The sequence below is a fragment of the Ambystoma mexicanum genome, chromosome 9 (genome assembly GCF_040938575.1).
Source record: "Ambystoma mexicanum isolate Mex_15411 chromosome 9, UKY_AmexF1_1, whole genome shotgun sequence".
In the NCBI taxonomy this organism is placed as follows: Eukaryota; Metazoa; Chordata; class Amphibia; order Caudata; family Ambystomatidae; genus Ambystoma; species Ambystoma mexicanum.
The window spans coordinates 1,460,887,822-1,460,901,390 of NC_090931.1; the positions used below are offsets into that span (position 1 = coordinate 1,460,887,822).

A 13,569-nucleotide genomic window follows, 5' to 3' on the forward strand; every position below is an offset into this window, starting at 1 on the left:
GCGATTGGCATGTCGGGGTCTGATTTGCCCATTGTCTCTCCCTTCTTCTGTAGTCAACATCATCACCTCTGTGAGAACTATGTGGCTTTGGCCGATCTTCCTGAGTCCTGCTTGATTTGCAGTGATAATTTTCTGTGCGAGACTGGGGCTGTAAACCCATCGCTTATGCTTATACAAATCTTCAGTGCACGATACATATCGCTGATTTATGGGCGTTCTGTTGCTGGTGCTGCGAAGTTTAGGGAGTTCTATGTAGGAATCTTGCATTTCCAATAGAAAGAAGCCCTTATGTTTAAGTTCTTTGTGACCTTCTTTTGGCACATCTCGTAAAGCTTTTTCCTTGACGTGCAAATAGACTTTGGCTTTATGTTCTCTGTGGTATGGTTCAATCAGTGTGGAGTTGTTTGTATTCAATTGTTGAAGTTTGTCGATTTTACTTAAGATTTTTAGAACTGCTTTCCTATTTAGAACAATGTATCCATCTTTACTTGAGATTTGCTCTAGTTTGAAAATGCGAATTTCACTTGGTTTCCCGTCAGCCAGATTTGTAGAAGAAAGAGGTACTTTACTACTGCCTGACGAATCTGGTGACAATTGCTTTGTTGGTTTCTGTACTTTTCGATGCTCAAGGGATTTTGAAGGCTTGCCACTTGTGTTCGCCGTATGGTTTAGCTGCAAAACCTTTTAGGAGAGATTTTGTCAATAGGCCGATTGGGTATAGACTTCGATTGGGCCAGTGTATCAATTTCAAGGCCTTTGGGGAGATTATTTTCTTGCAGCGGAATTGAATGCAAAGTGCAGAGGCTTTCTTCAGCACTGTCAGTGTAGGGCATTCCTTCAGGCGTGTTGGTTGGTGCCTCTGGGGAGTCCCAATGCTGACACAAATTCATCAGGACACTGTTGGTCCTGAAGTCTTCTACTAATCTAGGGGACTTTCCAGGCACGCTAAGATTCTCAGTTATTTTGACTGCATTTCCTTGCCTGTCCCCAGTAGTGGATGTCTTAGACTCGTGATGCTCTTTCCAGGATTGAAAAGACACATTCGGCGTCTGTTCCGCCGCCCCAGCCACGGCGGCTACTTCATTTAACAGTTCTCTCGATTTCTGCTTTTAATTGCTATATTGTTTTTGCGTTGTTTTAGGTGTGGTTGTGATCTCATTCATTGTTGTACTTGTCAGTCTGGGCGCCCACGAAGTAGATTTGGTGAAGATCGGGGCCAATTCACGATGAGTGGGCTCAGTTGATGTTTGTGTGTCCCTCTCTACTCTGTTTATTTAAGTTTGGGTCGTCAAATTTTTGGTGTTTAGTTTTTCATCGAGTGCAGCGATTTTTGATTCCAATAAACTTTGATGTTCCGTGGCTTTAGTCTCCAGAGCTGTTATATAGCCTTCTACGAAGGTATGTTTGGAGGTCATTGTGGCAATCATTGCTGTATTATCTTTCAAAGCATCATTGATTGCTTCATAAAGTTTTCCGAATGGACCCAAAGTGATCATCACCGCCGACATGATTGTTAATAAATCTGCCTTTTTGTTAGGAGAATCCTTTTGCGCTGTTGATGATATTTCACTGAGCCGTTTATTCTTTAAAGGTGTACGGACAGCTGATGTCTGATGATTAGATTGTGTAGAGTCCAGTATTGATGTCTTGACTTCATTGTTTGCCTCTGGATCTAAAATGTATAATGTAGACACTTTCTGAGGTTCGCAGTTCTCTACAGTTGGGCCCGAAACTTTTGTTCCAGGTCCCACCAGAATGTGAGCGTTTGTCCAGACATAACATCCTTTGCTGTTCTCATGCTCCTTTGCCAACCTAATGTACTTATTTCAGCAGCTGCACCGGTTAGTGAATTAGTTGTGGAACCCGAAGGAGACAGTAGACGTTCTTTTTCATAATTTCCGTTTGCTTCTGTAATTTCTGCGATATTATGTTGGTTTTTAGTACATTTTCCGGTTTGGGAAGACATTTGATTTTCCGAGATGTCCACTCGGGTTGTCTCATCTTGATGTTGCACGTCAAAATTAGTTGTTAATTGGTTTAGTTCTTGATCATTCCGAGTTAGATCTGTTTTGCGTGATTTATTTGCTGGCGACGTTTCTTGAATCGCCTCCAGAATCTCTGCATCTGGAAATTCAGCCTCGAGGTCAAATTTCCTTTTGTGCTGTTTGATAAAATAGTCTTTTAAAGAGGATGAAATCAGCGGATTTGGCAAGCATTTGGTCTATCCAGCAGGTTTGTGTGTGGCCTAAGATATTTTTTTCTGGAAGTTTTGTTTATGGCAATTTTCACTACTTGCATGTCGGACTTAGAGATGCTTCCCATAGCGCTGAGTCTCTCTTTCCCTTTATTATTCTTTTTGAAAGTGGGCATGGTTCGTGTCTTTGCTCCTGAGAAAGGCTGTTTTGATGCCAACGTAAAGGGATCTTGATTAAAGCAGTCATCATTTTTGGGGGTATCACGAGTGGCGAGATCTCAAGAAGCCTTCTCTGCTGATTCAGCTTCTATATATGATTCTGCTGATTCTGCTGATTCAAGGTTTGTAGAGTCAGTTGTAACAGACTGGTCCAAGACATTGCCCGAAAGCAGATGAGATTCCGTTAGGGGGATGGGCCTCCGTGAATCTGGGCTGTTGTCTTGTGGAGTAGAGTAGATGCTTTAAGCAGGAACTCCCAAGGCAAATCAAAACCTCTGTGAGGGGGATTCATGCTTTCCTCATTGAGAGAAGTATATTTTTCAATTTCTATTTGTTTTCCAAAGTCAACAGGACTTCGTTGTTCCGTCTCAATACTCTGATCCGTGGCCATCAGAATGCCATTCCCGACACTATTCCACACCCGCCCGAAAAGGGCCCGGCCAGGGCCATCCTCTGACAGCCTCCGGCGGGACACCACTTGCCACAGCGGTAAACGGGCCCGGTGTAGGAGCGGGATGGCAATCAGGCGACACAAACTGATTGCGGGAAGCAAATTTCTCTGGTCGAGACGGCACTGTTAGATTACAGTTAAGCGATATGTCGGTTGTTGCTTCCGCCGCAACACACTGACTTGCGTGCAAACTTAATTCAGAACACTGAGCGAGCGGGGTAAGGACAAGAGGCACATCGGGAGAATCAGTGATTTCAGGTAGGAGGGCCTTGGACTGGGCAGCTACTGCACACGTCTTACCCTTTCCTGATGTGGGTACCTTCACTGACAGCGTATGATTGCTTCTAAAACAGCGCTTGCCCGAATCCGTGTCAGCACCAGTAGTCGCCACAGCTTCTGATGGCTCCTCAATCGGAGTAGAGGGGTCCATTGTGCCGTTGGCTGCCGCAGACTGCAGGAGACCGCTCACTCCTATGCTCACCCCTCTGCGGTGCCGTTGGGGTTTTTGACGAAAGTCACCTGTCCAGTAGCAAGTGAGGGCAGACTTCACCCCCAGGAAAAAAAACCTTAGCAGATTGCAGGAGACTGCTCACCCCTCTGCTTACAGCTCCGCGTACCGTTCCGCGGTGCTGTTGGGGTTTTTGACGAAAGTCACCTGTCGAGTAGCAAGTGAGGACAGACTTCACCACCAGGAAAACACGCTGCAGCAGATTGCAAGAGACAGCTCACCCCTCTGCTCACGGCTTCACATACTGCTCTGCGGTGCTGTTGGGGTTTTTGATGAAAGTCAACTGTCCAGTAGCAAGTGAGGACAGACTTCACCACCAGGAAAACATGCCGTAGCAGACCGCAGGAGACTTATGCAAATGACCTGTCCCGGCCGTCTGCTCACATCCGTTTCCGTTCACAGCACAGTGTGAGTGCTACGGAAGTTGTGCTACCAAGTAGCTTTCACAACTAATCTTATAGCATGGAGGTGCTTTATAGATGATGTACTGATTATTTGGAAGGGTGACCATGCCTCCTTTGACAACTTTGTTCTGCATATCAATTCTAATGACTTTGGTATCAATTTTACTGGCTCTGCTAGCTCAAACACTGTGGATTTTTTAGATATACATATATTTGTTGAACACTGCAATCTGCAAAATAAAACTTATTGCAAGCCAACAGAGGTGAATTCTGTACTATTTGCTCAGAGCAGTTACCAGCGCTCAACAATTAACAACATACCGTCAGGAGAAATGTATAGGGCAAGAAGAAACTGTAGCAACGATGCAGACTATCTGGAAGAGTCCAATGCTCTGACCCAAAGGTTTTTGAATAGAGGGTACCATCCGGAAAGCATCAGTAAAGCTGTGAGCAAGTACACTAGATATAAGCAATCAGATTTGCTTTGTGAGCATTCCAACGTAAAACAGAACAGGCGCATATTGCTATTATTACACAATTTTCTCGAGATTCATCCACTCTCTACCATCTGGTTTTGAAACATTGGAATATTCTAAAATTGGACAAGGACCTGCTACCTTATCTGTCTGACAGACCCAAATTCACTTACACAAGAGCACAGACGATCAAACAGAAGCTCAGCCCCTCCTTTTTGAACTTTAAAGATGATAGCACCAATGGGAATTGGCTAAACAAGAGTACTGGTTTCTTTAAATGCGGTAGCTGTAATTATTGCAAGTATGCTCATGGGAATTGTCAAACCTTCACAGATATCAATGGAACTGTTATTAAGATTAATTAGTTTGTTAACTGTAAAACATTTTATGTAGTATATGCTATCATATGTGTTTGGGGCAAACTATATGTACGGAGTACAATTAGACAGCGCAGAATTCGAATCAGGGAACACTTGGCAAGTTTTAGAAACAGTGATCCTAAATCTCCACTGGCCATTCATTGGAGGGAACAACACCAGTTGAGTAACAGAGATGACATTCGGTTTATTGGATTGATTAAGGCTAAGAGAGGGAAAAGAGGTGGTAATGTTAAGCTCAAATTAAGGCAATTGGAATGCAAACTAATTTGCTTTTTGAGATGTACACAAGTGGGTTTAAATAGTGATCATGAGATGCATTTGTTTTTATGATTATTGTTTGAGACCTTAGGATGTACATCCGTAGATACAACATTTGATGCCATAATGGAAAACGATATTTGAGATATTTTCCCACTCCACTAATTACTGACAGGTGGCGAATGATTTATATATTTCTTCGGGATGTGTTTCAAAATGTGACTCTCAACATTATTTAGAAGTCATAGTACAGTCATACTGTTTTGTTTGTATCACTACAATCTCTGAAGGAGTTATATGGAGTTATATGGAATAAAGAGTCAGACACAGTTTTATTGGAATTAAATCTCCCCTGTAAATTCGGATTCTCTGACTGAATCCAAAACATACAAGAGTCAATGAGGTTCCTATACCCCATATTTGTGTAGAAATGCAGCTATGATACATTTTTAAATCTGCATTTAGACCTATGATTTAGCATTTTTCTTAAGTGAACAGCAGCAGTTTTCTTTTAACCTTAAGCTTTAACTTTCTCTAAAAAGACATAATAACAATTGGATGAGCATAGGCAGCACATATGTGGCTCGTGGGACCCTATTATTAATGGTTCATTTATATATATACATTCTTTTCTCCAATATCTTTCAGCAAATTTGAATAGCAGAACAGTGGTATAATCAGCAATAATTGTGCTCCTCATTAATTCATGACCAATAGAGTAAAATAATTCTTCATTTACGTCATGATATTCTATTTTATTTTAGATTTCTCATTTGGCCGTGTCTGTGGATCGCGGTAACCAGAGGAAAGGCAATCTTGTTATGGGCACCGGCCGATCAAAATATTTGAAGGGATCTTTCCCAATTTTATAGGTAAGGCATGCAGTAATGACTGTATAATTCCCCACTTGGGCTTTTAGTGGCTTTACTCAATAGTGTACCATGGGGAATTTCATTTCTATTCGTCAGCAGTTTATTAATTATACTGGGGGGATCTCTATTCTAATTCAACTGGGGCGAACCTCTTATACGTGATACTTATTCAAATTAGGCTAAATGGCAATGGTAAAAGTAACAAGTGCAAACAGTGAATCAGTGACTCATTATTTAGCTTGACATCCAACTAATATAGAAGAAACATGTAACTTATTAACTCCATTCTTCCTTTTTGAGTATATCACAGGTTGTGGTAATCTCCAATTATTTCTATTGTTTATAGGAGATGCACTTTCGCAATCACCGGTAGTACTGACCGTGAACAAGGTTCTTTAGAGCTATTCCAGCGACTTAAAATATATTACAACAATTATTGACCAATACAACCAATGTTGAGAGGTAAGATCTGTCTCTTGGCATTCATGTCTGTATTCAACGAACAATATGTTTTGTTGAGAATTTTATTATTATTTCTTCAATCTTTTACAGAATCCTATCAATCTGAACATTAACAGTTACATATATTGGAACTGGTGCTTTAAGCATCATATTTGTGACTTCTTCCGCCCCTTCAGGGGGTTATGATCTTTGGAAAACATATAGGGTGAGCCTTATTATTTGTACTATCACTTGTGTTTATTTTCAGTGTTCTTTGCACTCACCATTAATAAGATCATAGTAATCAAGGACATCATGCACTATCTCACTAGGCAGGTGCTGATAGCTTTATTGACACCACGGTAGAATTTGCACTGGACTTATAATGGCTGTGGCTAAATGGTCTCACATTATTGAAATACTAATAGATTGGTACTGATCATTATGAATATACCTAATAATAATATTTGGCTTTGCACGTATGTTAGAAGCACAGTGTGTGTGTAATGGTGTTTCAAATCCATTGTTTGGATACTGTCACATTTTGTAGTCACTATGAAAACAATATCTTGATTAGTCTGCTAATTTATGGTTCCTATTCTTATATGCGTTTTCTCATTACTTCTCTTCAAAACCGACCTGTCAACATTTGAATCCATCCCTCCATCTTTTGACCTGACCTGTCACACAATATGGTTTGTGCTATAATAATGTACCACTGATGATATCTTGAACATTACCTTATTTTTGCCATGGGATGAATGTTGAACTCCTTCTGTTTATAATTACTTTATGTACAATCATTCTGTTTGTGCCTGATTTGACACAGCCTTGACAACGACCAAGGGGTCGAAACATGTGTCGGCTTTCTCCGTTTCAGAAAAATAAATATCATCTATATTACTATCTGATTCTCCAGGGTGATAAATTAATTTGATATTGATGGATTTTCTATATCAAGGATTTTGAGCGCGAGAAACCGTCCTGAACCTCAATCTATAATATACTGGATGGCCCAGCCCAAATTTGCATGACAAGATCCACAAGGAGAGGAGAGTCTGTGTCGCCCTGCTTGTTGATGTAAAACCTCACTTTAAGGGAGTTAGGCCACCATTATCACACACCAGGGGCGACTGCATCACAGGAGCAAGTGAAGCAATAGTCTCCCCAGGGGAGTCAGGGGCCTTGCGTGCCATCCTAGCCTTGAACATTGGAGAAATGAGGCAACTATCCCCTCTGGGGAATCAGGGGACTTAAGAAACACTTAGGGCCTCATTACGACCCTGACGCTCCCGGAATGAAGGGGACCGGTACGGGGCCGGCCCCCTTCATTACGGGAGCGTCTATTACGAGTTTCCCTTTGCGGGACCAGGATCAGACATCTGGTAAAACCAGACATCTTTTCCGGGTCCCGCGAGGGGAAGAGGGAGGTAACAACAGGACACTTGTAATGTGCCCGTTGTTACCTCCCTCCGCATTCCCATTGAGCCCTATGGGGGCTCAAATGGGAATGGGGAATGCTTCCTGCAAGGAGGATTTACCGAGTCCTCCTATGTCGAAATGACCCGGTAAGCCCCCATTGCAGGTACCCGGTAATGGAGCCCGGTTTGGAGGCAGCCATGGAGCTAGTAGCTCCATGGCTGCCTCCAAACTCGTAATGAGGCCCTTAGCCTTGAAACATGGATCCTCGGCCGAGCCGGTGCTGGCAGATCTAGGATGTTTAGTGGACATCCTAGGAACTGACCCAGAATTAGCTTCCAATGGAGGAACATCGGCAGAGCCAGTACTGGCAGATCTAGGGTGTTTACTAGACACGTCAGGGGCTTCCCCAGAATTAGCCTCTAGTGGAGGATACTCGGCAGAGCCGGTACTGGAAGGTCCATGATAAGTGACCACCTTCCTTCGCCCCCTCAACAGAACTGGTATCACCAGGGCCGCGCGCGCAGAAAGGCTTAGGGATATACCTTACAGCCAGGACCCTCGACGAGGGACTCTCAATTCTGTTGGTGACCGATTTAGCCCCAAGCATGGGAACCTCAGGTTTAACCCTGGTTTTATAGCCAACTCGAGGGGCCTCGAGCCAGTTAGCTCCAGATGGAAAAGCCTCAGGGCAAACCCTGGTATCCAAAGCCACAGCAGAACTGGGGTCAGCATCAGCCCCAAATGGGGAACCTTGGAAGAAGATATGGTATTGGGAGACGGCTGCAGGGCCCCTCAGAGTAGTTTCCGGTGCATCTCGCTGAGCCGTGACCAAAAGAGTACCCGACTCTGAAGTGTCCTGCTCCCACGGAGAACCGCAGATATTTTATATGCAGGCTCCAGAGAACCACAGATATTTCATATGCAGGCTCCAAGTCAGAATGTGCATTTACGCATTCCTGGAAGACCACCACACTGAGTCAATCGCCCTTCCAAAGAGAGGACTTTATTTGGCAAGGGCGTGATCAACTTGAATTTCTCTCAGAAAGATCGAAGATAGTGCGCAGGGCAGCCTGGTTGACCATTCTGAAAGGACAGCAGTACTAGCTCCTCCCTTGCTCCATGAGGGGAACAGTCTGTCGGAAGAGAGGTTTGAAGGGTTGGGTAGGAGGAAAGGGCAAGCGAAAACCCACCTAAACGATGGACAGACCCCACCAGTCTTCGGGGATGGTTTGCCACACCTCCAGATGAGACGAGATTCGTCTGCCCACCGAAGTGTAGTGTGACCGACAAAAAAATATAATTTGGTGATTTGTCGGCAGGGAGATTATCTGTCCCTGTAGAGGAGGCTGATGGCCTTGAGAAAAACCAACCACCTTGCTGCTGCCACTTAAGCCTACCAACAAGAGTTTCAGATCAGTGCGCATGGTGACCCTGACACCCCCTGATCGCAGAGAAGGACCGAGTCTGAGACCCTAACCTCTCTGTACAATGGGTCTTAGCTGAAGCTGCCACCAGGACCAAAAAACGGGTCCCTGTTCCCCAAAGGAAAAGCTCCCAGCACCAGTCGACATGAAATTTGGTGTAAGGGAGGTATCCAAAATGGCTGCCATGGACCAAGGAGGCTGGGCTGCCATCTAGTCAACACTCGAAGAGAACTGTGTCATCGGAGAAATGAGGCAACTGTCCCCTCTGGGGAGTCAGGGGACTTAAGAAACACTTAGCCTTGAAACAAGGATCCTCGGCCGAGCCGGTGCTGGCAGATCTAGGATGTTTAGTGGACATCCTAGGAACTGACCCAGAATTAGCCTCCAATGGAGGAGGCTCAGCAGAGCCGGTACTGGAAGGCCTGCTGCTGATCACCTTCTTTACCCCCTCGACAGAATAGCTATCACCATACCGAGAGTTTGGGACGGTTGAGGAATGTATCCTACCGACAGGACCCTTAGAGGATCCCTCGACTCCGTGGGTACTGTATTTAGAGGAACCTTGGGTTTTAACCCAGGACATATAGCTCACTCAAGAGGGGCCTCGAACCGTGGCTCGGTGTGACAAGCACCAGAAACTGAGACCTCAGGGCGCACCCCGGTATCAGTGTGGAAAACTCCAGAAATGGAGACCTCAGGGGACAGAGCCAAAGACGAACTGAGCTGAAACTTAGCGCCCAAATGGTGAACCTCGGAACCACGTCCGGTTTCGGCAGGTCATCTGAGGGACCCTCAGAGAACACTCTGGTGCGCCTATTAGGCCCTTGAGGCACCTCAGGGCAATCCATGGTAATAGAGCTACACAAGCCCCTCCCGCTCATGGAATACTTTTACCAAGCGTGGCTGCTCATCGCCGTCCTCACCCGCATAAGGCTCATCCCAACAAGGTGGAAACAGATGACTGGCCCTGCATGCCTACCGCCTCAGGTTTTAAAAGAAAAACTGAATAGGAACTGCCGGGAACAGGGTGGAACAGGAGTGAAAAGACGCTTGAAATACGTCCTCATAGGGTCAGAGTGCATGAGCATCTGAAACTTCCCAAAAAATTCATCCTCAGCCGAGGGCTGAGGAGGATGGTTGCCAGGAGGGTCCACCCCCAGCCGGGTCCACATAGATCAGAGGAGCAAAAGCAGGAGGAAGTGAGACAGTATGAGGCAGCGGAACCCACGCATGCTGGTCAAAGAAGGGGGGAACTGGGTACTATTGCCGAAAGGAATGCTTCCAGCACCAGACGTTGCGAACATGGGTGTAAGGGAGCTTTCCAAAATGGCTGACGCAGGCCACGCAGGTTGGGCCGCCATTTTGTCGCCACCTGAAGAGAACTGCGTCACATGCATAGCTGAGGCAATTACCTCCTCGGGAGAGTCAGGGGCTTTAAGTAACAGTTTAGCCTTACAAGGAACCTCGGCAGAGCCGGTACTGGGTGGTCTCGGGTGCTTAGACGACATCTTCGAACCAGTCTCAAAATTTGCCTCCACCAGAGGAACCTCAGACAAGCCAGTACCAGAGGGAATGCGGTCCGTGACCCCCTCTTTGCCCCGTCGACAGAACCGGTACCACCACAATGCTGAGCGTGGGATGGTTGAGGACAATACCTCACCGACAAGACCTTCAGAGAAGGCCTCTCAGATCTGTCGATATAAACTTTAGCCTCCACAAGAGGAACCTCAGGTTTCAACCTGGTACGTAAAGCTCCCTTAAAAGGGGCCTCAAGTTGGGACTCGGTACAGACTTTAGCCTCCACAAGAGGAACCTCAGGTTTCAACTTGGTACGTAAAGCTCCCTTAAAGGGGCCTTGAGCCAGGACTTGGTACATACTTCAGCCTCCACAAGAGGAACCTCCGGTTTCAACCTGGTTACAGCGGGGAAAGCTCCAGAAACAGAGACCTCAGGGTGAACCCTGGTATCCCAGCACCCAGTCGAACTGGGCCTAACTTTAGCACCATGATGGTGAACCTCAGAACAATGTCCGGTACTGGCAGGTCCGTCAGAACCCTCAGAGGAATCTCCGGTATGCCTGTTAGGCCCTTGGGGCACCTCAGGGGGAACCCTGGTGACAGAGCTACAAGAATGACTCTTAAAGTACTCCCTCTTGGGGTCAGAGTGCATAAGTCTCTGAAACATCCCGAAAAAAGGCATCCTCTGACGAAGAGGCTGCCAGGAAGCCAGACCGTATGCGGTAGTAGCATCCGAGCACGCCAGTCATGGGAAGGGCAGAACGGATTCACACTATCGTGTGGAAAAGGTTGTCCACCAAAAAGAAGACCCGCCGTAGATAGCGTGGGTGTGCGATAAGAATCCAAAATGGCCGCCGTAGACCATGAAATAGCGTGGATGTGGGATAAGAATCCAAAATGGTCGCCGTAGACCACGCGGGAAGGGCCGCTATTTTGTGAACATCTGAGGAGAACTGCGTCACATGAGTAGATGAGGCAGTTGACTCCACAGACTGGTCAGGGGACTTGACTGAAATTTAAGCCTTGAAACAAGGATCCTCGGCAGAGTCGGTAATATGGGGCCTTGGATGTTTTCTGGACATCCTGTTCCTTGAATATGCCTCCAAAGGAGGAACCTCGGCAATGTCGGTAACAGAGGAGTTACGGTCGATGACCTCTCCTTGTGCCCCCTTAACAGAACCGGTGACTCCGCGAGTGTGGGAAAGTAGAGGAATCCACCTCACAGACAAGGTCTTAACAGGCCTCTCGGTTCTGTTGGTACACACCTTAGCCTCGTTAAGAAGAACCTCGGAACAGATTCCAGTCTAAATAGCTCCCCTGAGAGGGGTCTCCAACTGTGGTTCGGTACAGAAAGCCTCAACAGAGGCTTCAGGGTGCACCCCGCTGTCTGAGTGGGAAGCTCCTGACAAGGAGACCTCGGAGCGAACTCCGGTACCCAACGCCTCAGCACGACTATGCTGGCTATTAGCACCTAATCTGTGAACCTCGGATCGTGATCCGGTATAGTCAGAGAAAACCCCGGAACACCTATTAGGCCTGCGAGGCACCTGAGGGTAGCAGAGCTTTTGAAGCCCCTCCCGGACCTGGAGGACCCCAGGAAGGAGACCCCGCGGTGCCCTGAAAAGTAAGTTACTTAACGGGCGTCTCTTCTTTCCGTCGATAAAGAGTTGGAAATGCGATGGAGGAACCTTCTGGAAGATCTCCTCCCACCAACGAAGACAGTGCTGAAGTGTCCGGACCGAAAGGGAGTCACAGAAGAATCACAGAGTCCCAACGGTGATCCGGTCCCAGACACTCCAAGCAGAGAGAATGGGGATCCGCCTTAGTGAAGAGATGTTCGCAAGAGGAACCATTAGCAAAATCCCAAATGATCCGGCATAGACGGAGGACTACGCGACTGCAGAACCGGAGCAGGAGTGAAGGACAACGGGAAGGAAAAAATGTCTTCCCGGTGATGCAAGTCCGTCTAGTCCCGACCGCGCATAGAAAAGGACAGAAGGGCGATGCGTGGGGCGGAGCTAAGGAGGGCGGGGTTACGGCTGCTTGCGGTACCCCACATAAAAAGAGAAGAAGGACACATTTTAAATTTGATGCTTTTTTACAAAAGTGCTTCGGTCCCGTCCCACAGGACGGAATGTCCCAAAAGTAAGGAGAAAAGGGGATGGGACGTAGGAGTATGTTTTTTTACTGACCTTTCTCCTGGGGAAGGCATCTGGCAGAGGAGTGGGGAAAGGACCTTCCCCAACACAGGCTGTAATGATGAGCACTGTGTCACATAGAGGTACACAATAGGCAATCAGGACAAAATAGATCAGGGCCAAGCTGCACTAAACAAAAAGGGTACAGCTCCATGAAGGCAAGAGGCCGTTTGCAGGGTACGCATTACCTGAACACCTGAAATGATTGAGATAAGAAGGTGCCCTACTGCTACTGATTTGTCTGTGCAGAGAAAAGGACTGGAATTCTTGGCTGGGAGCAAGCCAGAGGAAGGTGCTGCACAGGGGAGTGGATGCGCAAGCACACCAAGACTATGTTTAAAAAAACAATATTTGCTGCTATGCAACGTGCTCCAGCTCGTCCGTCAGGCGGGAATGCACACATGAGAATGGGAATGGTGAGTTGGGGGGGAGAAGTAGGATCTGTTTTTCATTTTCACTTAACACTGTTTCTTTGGTTCTAATTGGTTGTATGATTAATAAAAACTATTTAAAAGAAAACTGTTTCTTTGTGTACCACTTTTATTGTAAGACTCTCATGAGCAGCTCCAATTGTGGCTTCTGCATTTCGTCTGACCAGGAAGGTGCTGGCTTTTTCTAAACTGCTTTTGTGAAGTTCAGTAAAATGCCAGGGCTCGCTGTGCGCGCCTGAAACCAGCCACTTAGCAGATGAGATGAGCTTTTTGTTTCCTGTTTCTCGAGTTCCTGTCTGCTTGGCCTGCGTCAATCAAGAGGCAGATCCTGGCATACACAGCCTTCCTCCATTCTCCAATAGGTCACTCTCTCA

General features: G+C 46.3%; 1 protein-coding gene across 4 annotated transcripts in view; it reads right to left on the reverse strand.

The window, feature by feature from the left end:
* The window catches only part of SPEG (striated muscle enriched protein kinase), a 2,620,794-nt gene that overhangs the window by 2,202,932 nt on the left and 404,293 nt on the right, over window positions 1-13,569 (reverse strand). The gene's annotated exons all lie outside the window — the stretch shown is intronic.